This window comes from Poecilia reticulata, linkage group LG23, assembly GCF_000633615.1.
Source record: "Poecilia reticulata strain Guanapo linkage group LG23, Guppy_female_1.0+MT, whole genome shotgun sequence".
In the NCBI taxonomy this organism is placed as follows: Eukaryota; Metazoa; Chordata; class Actinopteri; order Cyprinodontiformes; family Poeciliidae; genus Poecilia; species Poecilia reticulata.
Genome location: NC_024353.1, coordinates 1,203,518 through 1,224,955, shown reverse-complemented (window position 1 = coordinate 1,224,955; position 21,438 = coordinate 1,203,518). Strand labels below are relative to the sequence as shown.

General features: G+C 38.1%; 1 protein-coding gene and 1 long non-coding RNA gene across 3 annotated transcripts in view; one reads left to right on the top strand and one right to left on the bottom strand.

The window, feature by feature from the left end:
• chrm2a (cholinergic receptor, muscarinic 2a) overlaps nucleotides 1-21,438 on the bottom strand; it is a 78,988-nt gene that overhangs the window by 11,539 nt on the left and 46,011 nt on the right. The window lies entirely within an intron of this gene.
• Nucleotides 5,115-21,438, top strand: part of LOC103459118 (uncharacterized) — a 39,940-nt gene continuing 23,616 nt past the window's right edge. Inside the window, exons 1-2 of the long non-coding RNA XR_532679.2 lie at nucleotides 5,115-5,379; nucleotides 8,713-8,866. This is a non-coding gene — a long non-coding RNA (uncharacterized LOC103459118). The remainder of the gene's footprint in view (nucleotides 5,380-8,712; nucleotides 8,867-21,438) is intronic.

Genomic DNA, 21,438 nt, shown 5'->3' with positions numbered 1-21,438 from the left:
AATATGAAATATTTTGCCCTTTTGTAGAAATCATTTTTCACTTTCACATTAATTTAATAAAGCCATATTTTGTTGATCATGACTGTTTTGCAAAAGCAATTAAAAGGATAAAACATCCAAGAGGATGGATGCTTTTTATAGGCATTGTTAGATATACCCAATGATTTTGTTTCAAGCTGTGTGTGGAGGCAGACAAAGCTAATTCTGCCAGTCCTTGTGTGTTTTTCCACAACATAGAAAGTACTTCTGACTCCATACGTCTTTGTCTCCTTTCTGTCTCTGACAGATGATTACTTTCTTTGTGTCCTCTCTATGTTTCTGCCCTTTAGCAGCTATCTTGTGTCATTGTTTTGGGCACTAGCCCAAACCTCAAGAAGAACATTGCTTAGACCTGTAACAGCTGTGGAAACCCTTAAAAGTACCCATGCCATATTCTCTCTACTTAGTATTTTTCCACAGAAACTACCCCTGGTCCTTTACTATTTTAAAATAGAATAGAATTCAATAGAATATAATTGAATTGTGCAACAGCATCATCGGGATTTGTAGGTTCACACAAAAGTTCCAAAAGTGGTAAAAATGCATAATAATAATAATAATAATAATAATAATAATAACAAAAATATGTTGCAGTTGCAGAAATCAATATTTCGTACTCATGCTGAGTTTAGCCCTGTCCCTTTCAAAGATGTAATTACTGGTGTAGCAAATGCTCCCATTAACTTTAACTCTTTTTCTTTCCTGTTGCCTCATAGAAAGCGCTCCTGCCTTTTCCCTAGAAAATACTGCCAACCCAGTGTTTTTTAATATATCTCCTTCCACTCATCTCCATTCCCAGCTGGATTTTCCAGATGGTCATTCAGTCTGAGCCTGAACAGTTAAATGTTTTCTCTACTCTACTGTTTTCCCAAAGTGAGGGACGGCGGCCATGTCAAAGTCCCAATGCAATTAGCAGAGCTTCCTTGGACGGGCCAACCTTTTATTTTTGGGTTGGCTCGGTGTTATTGCATCATGATTGAATAGAATTAGGCAGCTTGTCGGTGGATCCGAATTTAACTGAAAGATTGGATTTCATTTAAAGTAATTTACTTTACATCGTTGAATGTGGACTAAATAGATTTTTTTTAATACAAATTCTAAGCTTGTGATGACACTTGTTCTAAATTGGTGCAATGTATAAACTAATTCATCGAATTTAACCAGTACGTTCATAAAAGATAAAGAAGAATGTTTATAGTCGTTTTCCAGTCGGGGACTCAAGTAGGAGTTAGGTGCCAGTTTAATCTGCTGTTTTTCATAACACCAAGCCTCCTTTGCTTTCTCATTTTTATTCACTCTTTATAATTGTTTTTCTGAACACGCATGCACTCCACGTTTTCGACGAAAGGACGTTCACCTCTGCCATTTCGGTAAGCATTATAGTGCTCCTTTGCCCTCGCTGAATCAGTGGGACTACCTAAGCACTCTTAATCGCCACGGCGCCATCACTGTCACCCTGCTACTGTCCTGTCCTCGCTCCTCTGTATGTGTCCCGTCTGTGATGTATCACACTGGCACCATCCCTAGATAGAAAGCTGTGGTGCTCATTAAGATAAGGAAAGATAGCAAAAATGAAAAAAAAGGCAGAGAAAGCGGAGGGAATGAGATAAAGCCTTGTGCCTGTTGGATTTGTTCCACTTCATTGTTTTTGTATTCCTCTGCCCTCTCCTTCCTCCATTCCCCATTCTGTCCCTCTTTCTGCTGTGATTCAGGGTTTATCAATAAGCAGAGCCTTGTCACCCTTGGACAGGTTGTTCAATTTACAGTTAGTGTTTTAGATTTTCACCTTGCGCCATTTACATAACGACACATCCATTTGAGCGCCAACAATTAAATGGGAGATGAGTATTTCCCCACATTTCTGTGTTTCTGAAATGAAGCACTGAGCAAAAAGCCACAAGACTATAACAAACTGTCAAATTCAGGGGGGTGTTATGGGACTTGCAGTCCTCGAACCACTGATGTATGAAGACACTCTGTGGTTTTTCACTTGCCTGTAAAAGAGGCAACTTCAGCTCTGTCAGATGAGACAAGGATGCCAGAGCCAGTCACAAGAGGCCATCAGCATCGCAGGCAGTAATCGGAGTTCTGAAGCCTCATGGTGTCGCTCAAAATAAAGCTGACAGATGCTAATCCATGAAAGTCAACCTTGATCCCAGTAACAGATGCATCATGGCCAAAACTGGTGGTGTTCAAACCTGACAGCCTGTCAAACGGGGCTGCTATAGAGACAGGGAATTTCAACAGGATTCACTTATGTGGCTTTCCTGATTAGATGAGGATGTCAGCTTCTTTCATTCGTATGCTGATGGAAGGGGATTAGTGTTCGATGTAATATGATATTTCATCTCTTGTCTCACCCTAATATCCTACGCTATTCTGACAGCTTTTCACATTATCTTCATGATTGAAGTGCTATACCTACTGATTGGCAGACCAGTGCGGTGTTCCAGAATGTTTAAGAAAGGTAAGGTCTGGCTGTGGTCTACAACTTGAGTCCTTGAGAGACTTTGACCTTGATTTGAGTCAAGACCGGTTCTTCCAAGACCAAAACAAAGGCTGGGGCCTAATGTTGAACTTCCACAAATATTTCAGGACATTTTGTACACCATTCTTTGCAAAGAAAAGCAAGCTAGTCCCTTTTATAGGTTGGATTCCTCTAGCGCTGCCCCTTGTCACCAATCCTATTTTTGGTATATATGAACAAAACCTCAAGGCAAAGTCAAGGACATACAGTAGCTTTTACCATGCAAGGTTAGTCTATGCCTTACGTGGAAGAGTTCAAATTCCTTGGAACTGCAAGCGAGAAAGAATGATTTGAGCCATTATGGCAAAGAAAGAGTTTTACCCCAAAACAAGATGCCGGAGAAGAAGATAACAATAGATGGATGAATGCTATTATAAACTCATAGTTTCTGTCAAAATGGAAATTGTAATGCTCTCCCATTCACTTACTTCTTACCATGCCGTAGACATCCATTATACATTCTGTGCTGTATGTTAAATACTCCTGATTGACTCTTTCATTTGCACTACCATAGAAAGATGTCCCACCTGGAATTACCAGTCACGAGTGTAGCTGCTCACTTAAATTATGTCAGTGAGGTTTAAAAGAATAATTAATGATCTGAGGGTTTCATTTTCCAATAAAAGGACCACAGTAAGTGCTGCTGGCATGCTGTCAAAGATTTGCATTTTTCTTTTCCGAGCGAAAATTAATGAGACATTCTTCAAGAAGTTTTAGCAGGTCTTAAAATGGGATTGATCACGCATTGATCTCTTTTGCATTGTTCTCAAAGGAAACAGCTGACTTAACTTTGCATTGCTCGTTAAATATCATCTCATAATTCTTTGAAAATCCAAACAAAAACAGTGTTGTGGATTTATTGAGGGAAAAATTGCTTTGCAAAGGGATGTGTGAAGGGAAGAAATGTCAGCTATGTAATTAGCCCTGTTTAGTATGTCCTCCCTGTACTTCCAGCGTTTTATTCCCATGTGTCCTGACTGACAGCTTTATTTTTCGTGGAAAGCACGCCGCTGGACTTTTGTTCTCAAAAGCTATTCTGTCTGCCATTAAAACATGGCTAATTGGTGTTTCTCATCTAGTTCAGCAGAAACACTGCACCTCACCCCGCATTGCATGAAAACACTGTGCCTTGAGCAAATCAGATCCCCTCAAATAAGCATTCATTAGCAGACCTGCCACCATAATGGCTATTTTGTTGATAATAACTTATGAAAAGGAAAGAAGCCCCAAAAAAATCTGGTATCATTTTCGACTTCATTATTTTTTGAATTCCATCTCTTGCCTGTAATCAAAATCTATGGAAACATCAAATCTCTGAAATATTTTGACCCATTATAATATAATGAAAGTGAGCAGACAATATTTTAATCAAACTGCAAAATAAAAAGTTAGAATATAAATCTGAGGTGAAACCTTCTGTAAAAGAAAATGTTTTTTTTCTACCATTTCGTTTCTAGTTTACATGATCTGTAAGCACTTTGTGTTGTCACCTTGAAAACAAGACAATCCCATGACAAACACGTTAAAATTCAATGTTTCAATACAAATTATTACATTTTTGGGTCAATGTTGTGCATTTATTTTCTGATTTTCATCAAAGCATCTTCTCAGATCAAGAGAACAACTCTCCATGTAGTCATTGTGTCAAAATGGGTCAAAATGACTTTACTGGTTGACTGGAAATACATTTTTATGCTGATGTATTTGTAAAGGGGTAAATAGTCTCCCCAACATAATTTTTCTTTTTCTGTCCTAATAAGTTATTTCAGTTATTCAGTGTAATTCCACATATAGCCACTAGGGGCAACGGTCGAATTGGTGGCATATAGAATGTTGGGCACACAGAGGAAGAATAAATCTTCCTGTTAGATGCTAATGGAAGCTCGTCTTTTCTGTATCACGGGTCAGTAAAAATGTACTATGATTCATATATATTGTTTACCTTTTAGAGATGAAGAGGTTGTAGACTTGAGAGTCAACTAGTGAGTCACGTTAGGCTGTTTCTGATCAATATTGTGCAGAAAACAGGAGATATATTTTTGGAGACTAATTAATGCTAATGCTAGCGGACCTAGCACATTTGTGCTAAGCTAGCTGAGAAACAGCTGAATTCATTTTGAAGTTACTTTTTTATTTTTCACATTTTGAAGCTGTTTTCACACAAAGGACATTGTTTTGGTCTCTTTATTTGTAAAATGGACATATCTTTGTGTGTTATTGCAAAAACCAGAGGAACCATATGTTAGCATCTTAGTAAAGAGACGTAGCAGTAAAGGAGCGTTGCATATTTTTCAGTTTTGTCGTTAGTGTTTTGCGTAAAGGGTAAAATACTGTTATTCTATTAAAATAGTGGATGCAGTTAAAAGCTAAAATGCTTAAAAAAATAAAGTATATTTCATTTGTGAAAAATAAACATGGTAAAAGCTTTTAAAAATAGCTATAGGCAAATTCATATATTTTAATTTTGATAGTTAAAAATAAAAAAGATCTGAGATAAAGGGACATGTTATTTATGTTAAAGCAATAACTATAGTTTAAAGAATTAAAAACCACCTGTGAAAAGATTTGTCATTTGATAAAATTAAATGGAGCTTGTTAAAATAATTCTTTATTTGGTTTGAAGGGATAATGTGGCCATTTGTGATGCAATAGATAGGCTAGCTACTGAAATTACCTTAAGTATTTGATTGTGTATGAAGTGTATTGCGTGTTAAATGCTAATGGAAGCTCAATGTGTGTCTCATCTTTTCTGTATCACCACCACACGTTGAGAGGACAAACAACATTACCCTCAGCCCGTCCAAGGTTGCCAGGTAACATATTACTTTTCTCCCACATTTGAGAAAAACTTTAGAAACCCTTGGGCCTCTGGAGTACGACTCGTTTTGGTTCCCTACATGGGCAAATTTTCTTTTAAACATGGAAATTTCATTAGATTAATAGTAAGAGACGTGTTGGATTTTAGGTTTATATTCATTTTCCTCATGAAAATGGAGTTTTGCACCAACCAAAGCATTTATTTGAGCTCAAAATGTTGGTTACCCACTTTATTTCTATAATCCACTATGAATTGTGACAAATATGAGTGCAGCTTTTGAACCAGCTTTCTTAGATTTACATATGGGGTATTTGGAATGGCAAATAAAGATCAAAATATGTAAGATTACTATCATAAAAGAAAATAACTACATTCCCATTACTTCAAAAATCATGACCGGTCTACTTTCAGCAGGGCTGCTATTCCTCATTAGTTGGATTTTTACTCTTGTGGTCATTAACACCTCAACCACAACTTGGGCAAATGATTTTTCTTCTCTGTAGAGTTTTTGTTGACCCTGAATTGGAGTAAGCACGCAATGTTTAGATGTAGATTCTTCAACCGCATCCGTCTTGATTCAGCAACGTCACAGGAACAGTTTCACTTTGGGTGGATGTTCAACACACACCTGTTCAACTCACAACTTAAACTTTGCTTGGATTTCTACTAGTTGCATTGCTAGTGCAACTAGCAGTCATGTTCAGACACACCCAACTTTACAGCAGTGCCCTCTAGGGCTGAAACGATTCCTCGAGTGATTCGAGTACCTCGATTATTAAAATTCCTCGAGGAAAATTGACCTGCCTCGAAGCTTCGTTAATTTATGTTTTATCATTTAGCGCACCGTGTTTCAGCCGGAACATTATTTGCGTTACGCGGAGCTCTGACTTCCGCCTCTGAGTTGTTGACGGAAGCTACGTGTTAGCGGCATAACGTCCAATCTTCAAGTTCGGCCCGCCGGGATTTTACTGATTGGTGATAATTCCGGGTTTTCATCGTTTTTGTGGGACCAATAAACATCCTTAAAATGACCGGCGCGATGCCGGGAGTTCGGCAGCCTTTCTGCTCCGGAGCTGCTGGTTGAACGGCGGGAAGAAGCTGAAGAGGATTTATACAGGTGAGCGGAGAGACTGAACACGGCGGGCGGCTGAGGGTTGATGCTTACAGGGTAAGAGCAGCTTTACGGACGAACCGCACAATAAACTTATATCATCCCGGTCTGAACAAACGGGAGGCGGAACATGGCGGGTAGATGAGTTTCTGAACGGAGGAGCCGTAAATATCCCGTATTGCTCCCCCGGTCTACAAAAAAGTAACTGGTAGGGAAGCTCAAATGTGGAAAAAATAGACTGATGTTGATATCCGATAGTAACACTGGTGTTATGGAATATTTACCAATATTTTATTTCATAGTTGTTTTTATCCGATTACTCGATTAATCGTAAGAAAAATCTATAGATTACTCGATTACTAAAATAATCGTTTACAACAGCCCTAGTGCCCTCTGTCTTAAAATAAATTGTATATGCAATGCTTAATGGTAACACCTGGAACAAAGTGGATAAACCTGGCGTTGTTTCTCAAGGTGTCTGTGAACAGTAACTATCTCCGGTCTGTGTGTGGGATTCAGCCACTGAAATGTGGCCAAATAGGTGCATATAAAAGCATCATTGTGAATCAGTTACAAATTGATCCTCTACATAGACAATCTAATTAAAACACTCATTCTGCCGGTGCACCTTACTTTTCAGAAACACCTTCTACCCACCCAATTAGATTAGGTTCTGATTCATTTCATAGCAAATCAAATTACTCCTTTAAATTTAAAATTGCCTGGATTTTCTTCAATATTAAAGCTTTCTGTAGTCGTTAAAATATAATTGCTAAGTTCTAAGCTTACACACCGATAGCTAAATTGCAAAAAGGACTTAGTTGCAGCATTCTTGTTTGTTTTGATCCCACAGAGCAATTCCCCTTATCTTGATTAGACATGTCCAAGTTAATGAAGCTAGAGAGGATATATTGAAGGGATTATTTGCCAAAAAAAAAAAAAGAACTGCTTAACAATCATTGTTGTTTCCAGCCGGCAGGAAAAAGCCTCATGAAGAGCCAGGCATATGCAAAACTGATCCTCACAAGATTTAGAACTGATATGGCCATAATGACGTCTCAAATCTGTGGTCAGAAAGAATTTAAAACTATATTATAGTAACAATCAAACATTGTAAGGATCAGAAACACCATTCTGGTTGTAATCTGAGAGCTTGGCGTCGTCCTAAAATACAAAAAGACGAATGTGACTGCAGAGACATCCTCTGTTCCTTATCGAGCCGTCGTCTCAATTTCATTAAATTGTTTTCTTACTGTCTTATTTAATAAATCTTGTTACAGTTCAGCTTGATCTATGTTTGATCAAAAATTAAGTGACTGTATGAATCTGCCAAGTGGTCTCAAGAACTTCTTATAAATCTGATTTTTTTTTTAAATTCACCTGGGTAATGCATAATATCTTTACTTTTTAAATATTGCTTTTTCATTAGCGATACACGGAAAATTGTCATAGTTAATCTTCGACTTGGTGAAGCGAGTCACTGAAATAAATGAACTTCTCAAGAATAATCAGTATTTTTAGCATGCTCTTTCTGCCAAAGGTTAAACTGACCCTGATTCGAATGAGTGAGTTGGTTTGCTAGGGACATCATTGCTTTCAAATAACAGTCTTGTTGTAATGGATGCAACTTTCAGATCTCTGAACCAAATGTCTGAATTCGCTCATCAGCAGTCATTCAGCTCTGCAGAGGCCTGATAACAAGCCATTCACCCATTCAGGTGTGTTGGAGACGAGATGAATCTGAAAGTTGCAGTATAATAACTCAGTCTGTCACCTCTGATTTAGGAGGCTTAGGTTTGATTATAATTCCTGGCACAAATTTTATATATAAATTTGGCCTTAGAAAGTCATTTTATTGCAGTAAGAAACTCTTGTTAGTAGAGTTATGTAAAAACAATTTTCCTCATGAAAAGGCTTTTAAAAACCTCTGCATTAATAATAAATGCAAATGTTTGTGTTTGTTTTATACAAATAGGATAAACTAATGGAATAAATCTAACCATAAAACCAGAAGAAGTCCTTTCAAATTCCAGACAAAGAGTTGGCTCAGACCCCAAGTACTTAAATGTCCAGGTTTGACAGCGGCAATAAAAAATTCAGATGAACTTCCGTGAGCTCATCTCACTTTAAAAAAAAAAAATCATGTTCAGGTTTTTTTTTTTTTTTTACAGGACTGAGGTTCATTTTTATTCCCTTTGTGGTATCTTTTTCTTCCAGACTGCTACCAGGTTCCTCCTCTCTCATTCACATACACACTCAAAAGATAATTGATCAAAGTGAAAGGCCAAGAATATTCCCATCTCTGGAGAATAGATTCAAAACTGTCAGCTCATCAGAGTGCTGCAATCACAATGTCGATCAAATTGAAAAGGTAAGTGCGAAGGAGTAGAAGCAGTCATAGAAAAATATTCCACCAGTACCACTGATAAATCAAACTCCCTGAACTTGCGTACATGTGTTTTTGTACTTTTCATGGTATTTAAAGTAAAACTATTTTAGTTAGTCTTATCCACTTTGACTTGTTTTGCAGAACTTGCACATAAACTAACAATAATGAAGTGAAAGGGTTTAGAAAGCAGACTATAATGCAATTGGGTCAGTGTTGCAGCCTGTTACATTTTATAATTATAAGCCGTTTCTTTATTAGGTTTAAAAGAGAAAAGTTGTTAGCAGCAAGAAATGATGAAACTCTGAGAAAGTGACTGTTGCACCGGATTGAGTTTTATTGAAATATTTTTGCCCCAGTAAATCTTTTACAAGAATGGATCTTAACTTCATGAATTAATTTTTTATCATCGTCTTGCATTAACTTTGTCACAGTTTATTGTATATTGATTGTAAGTATTCTTAGTTACAATCAAAAATAAACTACAGTTGTGATTTAATGTGTTAACCGACTTTTGCACTTTGTTCATCTTCCACAATCCGGATTGAGAGCTTTTCTTATTTATTTTTAGAGTAACCTTCACATTTTCTATGGTCGTTTTCAATCTATTCATTTGAAATGTCATCCTAGAATAGAAGATCTGTGCTGCACTCTGGTTTCTGACAGAAGCATACAAACAGTTTCTGGTTTGCAGAATATAGTCGTCATGCCAATAAAAAAAATAAGAGTAAAAATGACTAACAATAACAAAGAAGGAAAATCTCATTCTTTAAGGTATGTTTTTAATTCAGTAGGATTTAAATTTGTCAAATGTCTTTCAAGCTTTTCCTGTACCTCCGATCTGATCCCACCCACCATTTCACAGCTGCAGCCACTCAGTCATTAGATAACCCAGCTGAACATGAAAGCGTGAGACGACATAAATGCACCTGAGCTACTCAGACACAGCTTCACTTTCCCACAGAACAGAAACATCACATAGGCTGCACATGCTCCATGTTATTGAAGCTAAAAGATAGATTTTTTTTAAAGATTTCCTTTTCAAAAAAAACATTCTACATTATGGAGGCTTGGTAGTGAAACAGATTGCTGTAAAACTCATCCGTCTGCAGACAGTCTTCCTTCGTCTGCAGACAGTCTTCCTTCCACACACTTAATAAAATATTTAGCTGCAAGTTAAACTGAGGCCAAATTATACTTAAAAAATCAACATTCACTCAAATATTAAAATATTCAGATCAGATCAAAGGGTAAAAGCTTCTATTTGGAAATAAATGTAGACAATATAGTCTAAAAATGTTAGCCAAGCATTTTACATACGATATGAGCGTTTTATAATAGAATGACTAAACATGAACAGACTGAAGTCCACAGTTCTCTTCCTGAAATCCCCCCAGATTTCCCAAAACATAAGCGTTCTTGAGGTGTCTCTAAAATACATACAGGTTCATTGTTGATAAATGCTACGAGTTAATTAAAAGTTGACAAAGCCAGGACATCCCAAATGTTTGAAAGACATGGATATATGTGAATTTCTCTCTTTGAAAAAGTGCTAATTATCTAGAAAATGTAATTATTTTGGGGGGGAAGTTGGCTATGTCTTTAAAGTGCTTAAATGCTAAAGTGTTCTGGTTACACTTTAGCACAAGCAAATGAATAAAGGCTTAAGTGCTCAGAGTGGACAGATTTTTATTTTTTCAAAGTAAATGACCAGACTTTTTCTGCATTACCTTGAAAACAAAACAAGGGTTTTGCAGAATAACATCATTGTCGATACTCTCACATTCTAATTTGAAACCTGAGCTCAGTACACCTCCCGAAACAGGAGTCGACTGAAAAAGAGATTTAATTTCAGGTGGATAATGGAGGTTTAACGGTCCCTAAAAAAGCCTCCTATGTTGTGTTTGCTTGGTTTAATGCTTTTGATTTGTTTGTTTATTCTCTCTCCGTGTCTCTGTGTGATTTTCCATGGCTCCCCTGTGGTGCAGTGCTAAATGAAGTGAGATCTCCACACACACACACACACACACAAAGTGGCACTCTTGTCTCACAGCAAAGCGTGGGGGGAGGATGGTATCCGTCACTGCAGCTTCCATCTCTGGGGAGAGGATTGATTTTTGGGCTGGTCTGCATCATACAAATGTCACAGCCGAGGTGCAATATTTTATATTTCTTTTGGTTTGAAAGAATCTGAAAACATGACGTCCACTTTTTGAAAACGATGCAGAAATCAGCTTAATCAGAATTCACTTTTGGCCTAAATCTTAGTAGCAAATACTAAAATGCACACATTTGAGGACAAGTTTCCTGACCATCAAAATTGGCTGGACATCCAGATCATTCCAATTTGGACTCTGGATTTACAAGCAATGAAAAATGATTTTGTTTCACTGGCTCCCTCCATGCCCCTCTCCCACTTATCCGTGTCCATCTCTTAATCAGATTAGAACATTATATTTGAGGTTGCTGACTTAATCACTGTAATAAAGGGTCACTTGAGACCATTGCTGCCCATTAGTGTCATTATGGCTGCAGCTGAAAGGAGGGGGATTTACAGATATTGCTTGATCACCGCTGTTAGGAGAAGGTGAGCATCTACGTCTCAGGTGAGACTATTGATCTGTTTACTCCCATATGAGACGGCGGGACGCAATGGAGCTTGCCAGCATAGAAGAGCTGTAAAAGGGTACAAGTATTCAGTGAAAAGGTTGCAGTCCTGTTGTGTAACTGATTAGCTTCTTCTGCTGTCGTTCTCCAGAGCACATTGCTAACGTGATTTGTCTTGCAACTCTTAAGAACAAGTCTAAGCTACAGTTGGACAGATTCACAGTTCAGGTGTAAGAATTTTATAACAAAACCACTATTAGTCAAACAAATTGTCATTTATGGATATAATGGGTCAGGGAAAGTTGTTATAAGATAGCTCTTACGATAACCTCAAACGTACAGCCAGTGCTGCAATGCGGTGGCTTAGACCAAAGGATATGCATGGCCCAGTCAAAATCCAAACTCGACTGATAATCTGTGGCAAGATTTGAATATTGATATTCAAACACACGATCCATTGAGTTTTCTTACTTGAAGTTTTTGTGCAAAGCTTTAAAAAGTAAGTTTACAGGAAGGCTGAGAAAAATGCCCATCATACTTTTCAGAGTTTTATTTGCAAAAAATAACCCTGTAGTTTTTCCTCCTTCCAACTGTATGCTAGTTTGTATTGGTCCATATGCACGGGAGTTGGTGGCTCTAACGTCGCGAAATGTAAAAGTTCAAATAATGAACGCTCACAGAGAACTGTAGCTCTGGCTGTCCAGTAAATGGGTAATGCTACAAGTAGAACTTATCAAATATGGATGAGAGCGTACTGCTTCGAGAACAGATATTATTTCCGTTTGGTTATTTCTTTGAGTTCAGTCGCGCAAACAAACCGGCCATGGCCCAGAAAGATGATTTTTTGTTAAATCTTTGGTTGTGGAGTGCGTTCGGTCTTCTTTTGCGATGTCAGAGCGCTGAGTGGTTTTAATCTACAGGCCTCACGCTGTCATCCTTTCACAGCACAGTGGGTTTGATGAGCCGCTGCTAAGCCCTCTGTGCCTGCGATGGCAGGAAGCGTCCAGAAGCACTGCTAGGCGTTGGTCCAGTTGGACGACTGTTAACACACTCCAGGGGCTGGCATCAATATGCTTCACTCAGCTATGCTGCTTTTATGTGGGACGGAGGATGAGAGGGAGTGGCTCTGCCAATTTGATTTACAGCCCCAGATTAGCAGCTGCATCGAATGCTGGAGGCTGTCTTCCTCTTGTGCATCTGAAGAGATGCTCTTAAAGAAGGACTTGTGCGAAGTTGCAGCTAAGTTTTCAGCTAAGAGCCAGGATGATATTTAAAGCCTCATTATGCATGTCAAATCCCTCCCCTATGTGTTAGCAAGTAAAGTGAAATGAGACCACATTGTCTGTGAGCATTGGGCAGATCTCAAAAAGTCATGAAAGGGCTGTTATCTATGACCTCTTTGGTAATAACAGCAGCAGCGTTGCGCTTCAGACAGTAGAAGCTGCTTTGTGCAGAAAGTGAGGCCAAACGTTAGTAATGGGTCAATGCACAGCCTTAGCAGGGCGCTCCTCGGTGCATTCTCTCTTCCTTTCTCCCTTCATCTAACGATGGTTTTTCCTTGCTACAAAGTTCATGCCTGTATTTGGTTCTGAAGGCTAGATTTGATGTGTTTAAAAATTGCTATGGCAAAGGGGAATTTAAGTAGGAGGCCATTCTGAAATTAGAGATGTGGGGTTTCGTTATTTGACTTGCTTTCAGGGTCAGTTGCTTTATACTGGCAATCATCTTTAGTTGGACTTCCCTGGTTAGTTGGTCTGAAGATACAGGTCAGAAGGGATCTGCACTCCCAAACCAACTGATATGTATTTCTGTCTTCATATTGTCATTAGAAAAGAGATAAGTGCACATAGAACTTAGAGATAGTCTATAGGTATATGAACTATACCCAGGATTTAGATAAATCTGCTAAGGAAGTTGAGATTAAGTTTTTCTTTCAATCTAAATTTTCTCTGGTTACAAAGATGTGTCCAAACACACTAATCTATCACTGCACTCAAAACTATTCTCATTTTTAGTAGTACGTCTGCTGTCCCAGTAGGTGATAACCTCAATATTCAAAAGGGCACGGCTAAGGAAGTGTTAGGCTAGATTTAAAGGACTCTGCTAAAACTATTTTACCTCTTATCGAGGTAACCTTTTATTTTAGTTTATATCAAAATTTTTAAAACAACCATGGAGAAGTCAAGTTGGCTGTAGAGAAACTCCCACAAAAATACTGCCATCATATTTTCTGGCACAAAATGTGCTGGTTAGCTTGCATGATGTGGATCTATATGACTTTACTTTGACTGATATCAAGGTCACATGAACACTGAGATTTGCCACCAAAAGTTTTATTTGCATGTAAACATAATGTGCTGATGAGACAGAGAGTGTTCCTATACAATGTGTCTCTCTACAAAAGAACATTTCTGTACATAGAAACATGATGGCACCATGCAGCTCCTACAATATGTCACTTGTGCTTTAAGCCACATCCAGAAAAGGGAGTCGATTGCACTGAGATTTATTGACTGAGGAGGCTACTGGAGAACAGTAAACTCATTGTAATGTCCAAGAAACCATGTTAAGGCTATTTCAGCTTTCTGACACGGTGCATTATTCTGCAGGATAGAGTCATCAGAAAATGCCAGTAGATCAGCAATCTCAGTTTAGCCATCTGGCACCAGCAACGATGCGTCGAGTAAAGTCACTTCTTTCTCATTCATATTCTATTGCTTTGTTCAACACGTCGTCTTTCAAAATGCCCAGATTCCTAAATGCATGAAGCTGTTGCCATGTGATTAGATGATTTTCTCTATTGGTGTGACGACCAAATGAAAAAGTATACCTTATAATGTGGCCAGTAAAATCCATATTCAAAAGTAACACATTAATTTAAGTCATTTTTAAAACTAAACTGGATTCTGTGTAGTATTAAAAGATTAGAATTTATAATGGTTAACAGATTTCGCAGTAGAACAGTAATAACTTTCTCCTTGGTCATTTATGCACCTGCTGTTTGAGGCAGCTGCAAGAGCAATCCTGAATCCAATTTAGAAATAAAACTGAGAGCTTACGTAAAACCTTGAGCAAATCTTTTTAAACTTATCCTTGGAATCCTTTTTATTTACTATTCTACATCCACATAGCTGAAACACAACAGCATGGGGTCTCTCTCAAAGCAATATCCCCTCTAAACTTGTGTGTCAAACCCAAGTACACATAAGGAATAAAAGTATACTTAAATGATGTATTACCACTAATAACATTTCATCCCCTTTGGTGGTATTTTGTCACAGACAGAAGGCAATTTTACAGTTCCATTTAGGATCATAATTTGCAATTATGCTGTGGTTCTGGTGTTATGATTCTGTCTGTGGCCTCTGATACTCATTTGACAGCAACAGAATGATTAAAGTCACCAATCAGCTTGTGGTCTGAATTATTCACCCCACAGACAGCTAAAGTGAGAAAAGGGAGGACTTCATGTTTTAAAACAGAAGCTGGGTGACAGTGAAATTTTCATTATCTGAACTGTTGGTAACACAAAGTGACGTGGAATAAGCTCCACTCTTGGCCTGTTGACAGGAGCGTAATCAGGGTTTATAATGGGGGTTGTAATTTTAGCCGAAACAAAGGCCGGTGGATTAATCACCGTAAACAATAATTCTGGCTTCTGTTTAAAACTCTGAACTCAGCAATCACTTTATCAAAAAATGTTTGAACTCTAGCTTATTAAATATCCAGAGAATTAAATTCTGAAAATGGGAATTAAAGGTGATGCAGTGATGATCATGTTCAATTCCTCTGGAGGAAATGACACAAAGTCAGGCTAGGTTATTCTGACGAATGTCTGAGACGTGGACATGTGACAGCACTCTCTGCCTCCCTTGGAATATTGATTAGATAGGAGATTCTTCTCTTTGCAGGCCCTTAAATTGGCTGAGATGAATGGGAGTGTAAGGATAATGGCCAGGGAAACCGTAATTTACATTATGCTGAAGGAAAGAGACGGGAGGAAGGCCTGTGAGAAATGACCAAGCTGGGCAACGTTGATCACATCTAATTAATGCAGCATGCTTGTTCGTTTAGTATAGGCAAAACCTTAAAAGCCTCCTACTGCAGCAGAAATCTAACAAACGGCAACAAGAAATACCTTATCCTCTGCACACTGATTGTATTTTCATGCAAGAATCTTCATGCTAAACAACACAAATGTTTTAGGCAGTGATTTAAGTGTTAAACCCAATTTTGCTGGTAATGTTAGCATCAGATTTAATGATGCTAACAATCAGCATCATTAAGTTGGGGACTAAAATGTGTTTTATTGTCCAAATTCCCCTTTCTCTTTTTATGTAAGTATTTAGCTTAGAATAAGCCCATGAACAGAGCCAGGTTCTTTCTCACAGACTCGTGTTACGTAGGTTTGATCTCCGTTTCTTATTTTATACTCAGGAGTCACTTTATTAGGTTTACCTGCCAGACAGGAAGGTCCACATGTTTCAGAATCAGCTTATTTAATTGGTTTTCATGCATAACATTCTATCAGATTGACAATGAATGGTCTGAAAAGAGAAAATATCCGGTGAGCAAGAGTGGTGTTGATGAAAATGCCTAATTAATGCCAAAGGTGACCGGAGAACGGACAGACTAGACCGAGTTGATAGGGAGGCAACTGCATCTCATATAACCACTCCTTAAAATTAAGACATGAGGAATACAGTAATTGTATTCATAAATTATTTCTGATTGAATAGGTCTAGCCTTGAAGCACATTGGCCACTTGAACAACAGAGCAATCTTCTCAGCTAAGAACAGGAAACTGAGGCTACCAGTAACAGACTGGAATAATATTGCCCCGTCAGTTGAATCTTGATTAGGGCCACAACATTCAGATGCATAGGTAATAATTGTGGCTTGATAACATGAAAGCATGGATCCATTCAGGTTCAGGCTGCAGGGAATGGCAGCTTAATGGGATGAGGGTAATTCTTTTGGCATACTTTGGGACCATGTCAATGTGTTTATGACTAATCTTTGTCTGTCTGTTGATGGTCTCTTCCAGCAGGATAATGCACCATGTCACAACACTCATTTCAATAAAACTGATTCCTTGAACACGAGTCTAGTGTACTCCTATAGCCGATCTCAGTGGGATGTTTTGCGGATCACCAAAGTGATATGTTAGGAAAGGGCTGTTTGTGTGTTCAACTGTGATTTGGAAGCTGGTAATTTAACTTGTTCCACTCACAAACAAATCAACAAACGAAGGATACAGGGTTCCTATTAGATTGTACATTTGGAAAAATGCTAATTAGCAGATGAACTTATGCTTAAACTAATAGCATTTCTCTATGAATGGAAATGCTTCTTGTGTTTTTAGACATCAAGGTTTAATGCCATAAAGGCAAACACTTTCCAATACTCATTCAACCAAGAAGTTTGTTTCTTATAAGAAATGATATAGATTTCTCTCAAAAGAGAATAAAATGAGCATTAATGACATTTTATTCACCTTTTATTATTAAATGGCCAGAAAAGTTTAGCGAAGTTAGGGAGATTCCTTATTTATTGCACTGCAGTGCCGTTTCATGTGAATTTTTCTGAAATGGCTGAACAAAGCTGCCCGTTCTGTTTGTATTGGCACACAAACTGTCAACTTGCTCAGACCTGATCAAGGTGAACTGACATTGAGTGGCAAAAATGAGGATATTAAAAAGCTTGAATGGGATCATATGTGGCGTGTTGCCAGCCAAAGCGTCTCTGAAACCCTTCCTGAACAATGCCCTGCTGCAGTTGTGGGATTGCTTAACACGATTACCAGCAAATCAAGCTGTCTGAATGTAGCTCATAATTTTACACTGAGCAGATGAGAAAGGTGTGCGACAGAGATTAAAGGGAGGAGAACTGTGGTGAGCCGTGCACAATTAAACCGATAAACATACCCACTGTGCTTCTTTTCATAATGAGCCTCCAGACTGTGGCCAGAACCTACAGCACGTTACATTCGTTCAAGAATTTTCACAAAAAATTGGGACTATCAATCACTGTTTTTTTTTTTTGTTTTGTTTTTCTTTTCTTCAGCCAAGTCTCTAAAGATCCCAGGCTTGCATGGCTGACTTGCTGTTTCACCAAACGTGACAGTCAACTAAGATATTACTATAACCCCATATCATGACTCGCTGAGCTGGTACCAAAACATTAATTTTCTTAACGTGACACATTCACGTTGACAGTTAATTTGCTCAGTTTCACCAGGAATCACTATAAATCAGTTGCAAGTACCTGCATGATGAGGTAAATCTTCCTCACAGGCGTGCCCCAGGGGTAAATGAAAGTGACAGTTCTCTTGAGATAAATTTGTGCTGACTGGAATGTGTAGAGGGGTGGGAGTGGCATCCCGAATATGTTTGTTTTTATAGATCAACATAAAAATCAAATCAGATTTTCTCACAATTAGACTGAAAAATGCAAGTTAGGACATGTCAGTCCCAATTTTAACCAAGTACAAGCACCATTTATTAGCCCCTTAAATTGTATTATGCATTAAATGATTGAGGTTATGTATGTTTTAATTAAATTCCCGTCGGACTAAAGGGGGGTTTAAGTCTTCTGTCATAAATAACAGCAGATCACCTTTTTTTTATTATAAAACGTCCCCAAGTATCTTGAAACATGGCTTATGCTAAGGCTCATGGTGATTGTATGCAAACATTTAAACAAGACCTTGCCTATTTATTTTGTACTAATTAGCTGCTTAAATTTGACTCTCATCCAGTCTTTGTTATTCCATGAAAATTTAATGTGAAATAGATACTAAGACATTGGGCGTAATACACATAAAGGTTTAATGTCCAAATCAATCTGCAGGACGTTTCTGGATTACCTCAATGCTCGGATGAGAAATGGACCCTATCATGGAGGAAGGTGGCCAGCAGTCTCTCACAGTTTAGCTGCTTACTCAAGTTGAAATGTATTATGATGTCGGACATTCATCAAATCCTGACACCTTACATTCATAAGAGACATGTATCCTTTATTCCCCAACCAAACCCAGTCATTGTCTTGATGAAGCTCATTGTCTGTGTTGAAGCTTCTTATCAAACTGCAACATTAGCCATTTCACTGCAGGTATTTTTAATTTTTTTTTTTACAAATGCATTAATGAAGGGCTTTTAGAAGTTTTCCTTTCTCACAAGAAAGAAAGTTACATTTTACTGTGCCACTCTGTCAGAAATAATCGTGTTGTAGAAATGCAACAGGATGTGCGGCGGGAAAGCTTATTGTGACTTTATCTCTTGTTCTAGACTCCCCACTGGCTACTCATTCATTCTGTTTAGAAATTTACTGAGTGCTATTGATGTGTGGAATCGAAACCCTCATAGGGGTGAGAGCTGTCATAAATTTTAACATCTTGGACACAGTGTGGCTGACTGCAACTCTCTGTGGGTCTGTATCCGTATAAAAACATTGATCTAACACGAGCAGCCAGAAAGACTTGTCGGCACCAAGAACAGAGTCTGACACTGATGTAAATGTATTGTAATTCAGTGAAAGAGGGCGCTTTCATTTACGGGGTTGTCATGTACACTTTGAAGTGTGTGAGCTTTTCAGATGGTTGAGTATCTGGACACATCGAAAGACAGATGTGACTCTGGTCTAATTCCAGTCATTTTCTCTTTACTTCTCTTGACTTTTTGCTGTTATTTGAACCCCTTTTTTTCTTTGTTTGGCTGCCACTGCAAGAACATAATTAAAACAGGAAAGAGTTGGAGGAAATGAAGCGAAAGGGTAAAGAGCAACAATCTATTCTTTACTTAAGGGCATCAATTTAGCAAGATAATAAGTAAAAGGCAATACAAAAGATTACATTTAAATTGACATTTTAAAATGATGTAATAAGTTAATTTATTGAAGGAGCATGATTAAGTTAGGTTTGCCTTAAAACTTCAAGAAAACAGCGAACTAAACAAGTATGTCAAGTTGAAAAATAAAGATTTAGATGATTATCTGTTCTTTGATAATCATTCAAAACTCCTCCTGCGGTGAACTAATCTACTTGTAACTACTTGTAACTCACCACAGTTTTTGACAGTAATAAAAAAACAAACAAACATCCATCTCGTTGGTATTTTTCAATTTTGGGTCATTCTGCTTTCTTCCATTGTCCTGTTGCAAAAGTGTTTCAAATGGAGACATTGTTAAGTAATAGTGCTCAGTCTCTTTTTTTCTGTGCTTCCATTAAGCTGCCACACATCCATTCCATATATTTTCATTAGATTTTTTTTTTTTTTGTCAGGAAAACAATCTGTTTTATGTTTACAACAACAGCCAGTTTCATTCTGTGGTTCCAGATGGCATGCCATCATTTATATATGGTAATGTCTTTCCATTTTAGTGGCTCTAATGGATAGTTTTGTGTCACCAAAGTGGTATTTTGAAATCATGTATCTATATTTGTGATTTATGTGTCATACTTTCAGAGATTAAGTTTTCTTTTTATAAAATATGCTTTCCCAATTGACAATGACTCTGTAACTAGAATATCAGGCATACAAGCGCTCTTTGGTCTTGTTTGAGAGGGAAAAAAAGGAAAAAGGAAGAATGTAAAACTTCTTATTCATGAAAACAAAGTTTGAAGGAAAACTGTCTTTTCAACTGAGGTTTGACCCATTTTAAGAAGCAAATTTAAATCTTTACCACCAACAGTAAAAATTATAGGCTTTGTCGGCAGCAATGCAATTACAGCTGGAGTGGCACGCACTCTATCGAGTTCTTGTAGAGCAGAAAATTGCATTTTTACACTTTACTCACATACCAACTCCCTGCAACATGTATGCAAATACTGGGAAGCAACCCATTTCAAATTTGTAAATGGGTTGCTTCTGCCATTGGCTGGTAGTAAATGATTGTTGGTTGTTTTTATGTATAGTATACATAATAATGTATGTACACTGAAATGCAACGTGTGCCTCTTCCTGAGAATATCTATTGGACTGATAATAGCCTCTGAATGGTAATGATCTGAGACAGCAATCTTATTTTCTTCCTACTGCTAATGCTCAGATGACTAGTCACACATTATGTGGTTCTTAAACCCCCTGCAGGCAAATGTTGTATGAGCATAATACCTTTTGTCATTATACTACAAGAATGCAGTGCAGATTGATGGGCTGCTAATGTCCTTTCCTGGTTGATGCTCACAGGAGTGGCTCTGCACATTGTAGGACATTTGATGTCTGGTAAATTTATTTTACAGATATAAACAGGGCCAAAAGAAAGACATTTGTCACATCATGCCAACTGAAATTTGATCAGCAATATTACGTTTTGCATTGAGGTATTAGTTTCCTTTTTAAGGTTCTGCCAAATTGTTAATCTGGTTGGGCCATTGCATACTGCATCTTTTCTGTGTTGGGTTTGCTAGTATGCCCAGGATTGTTCTGCTGCATGATCCAGCTTGCTTTAGCTGTCAAACAGATGGCTTCAGATTTGATTCTGGAATATAGAGGACGTCACAGTCAGGGATCTCAGTAACTTCAAGGTGCCCTTCATGGTGCCCATGCTTGACAGCTAGTATGAATTATGTGTGCCTAGATGCAGAGTTTGTTTTTTCCCCCCCAAACATGGCACTGTGCATTATGGCCAAACATCTCTATTGTAATCTCTCTTGTCCAAAAGGCATTGTTCCCCGAGACTCCTGATTCAGATTCAGCCTTTCAAGTGTAATCTGTGCAGCAATTTTCTTTTAAGGAAAATAGGCTTTTCCTGGCAGCCATTTAAAACGAGCCATACTTGTGCGGTCTGTGTCATTGTTCTGTCAGGAATGCTTACTTCCAGCTGTCTTTGGGCAACGGGCGGGGTACATCCTGGACAGACCATCAGTCCAAAAGACAACAACACAAAGACACACATGACAAACACAAGCAACCATGCACACACTGTTGTTGCGCAACACCCCCCCCCCC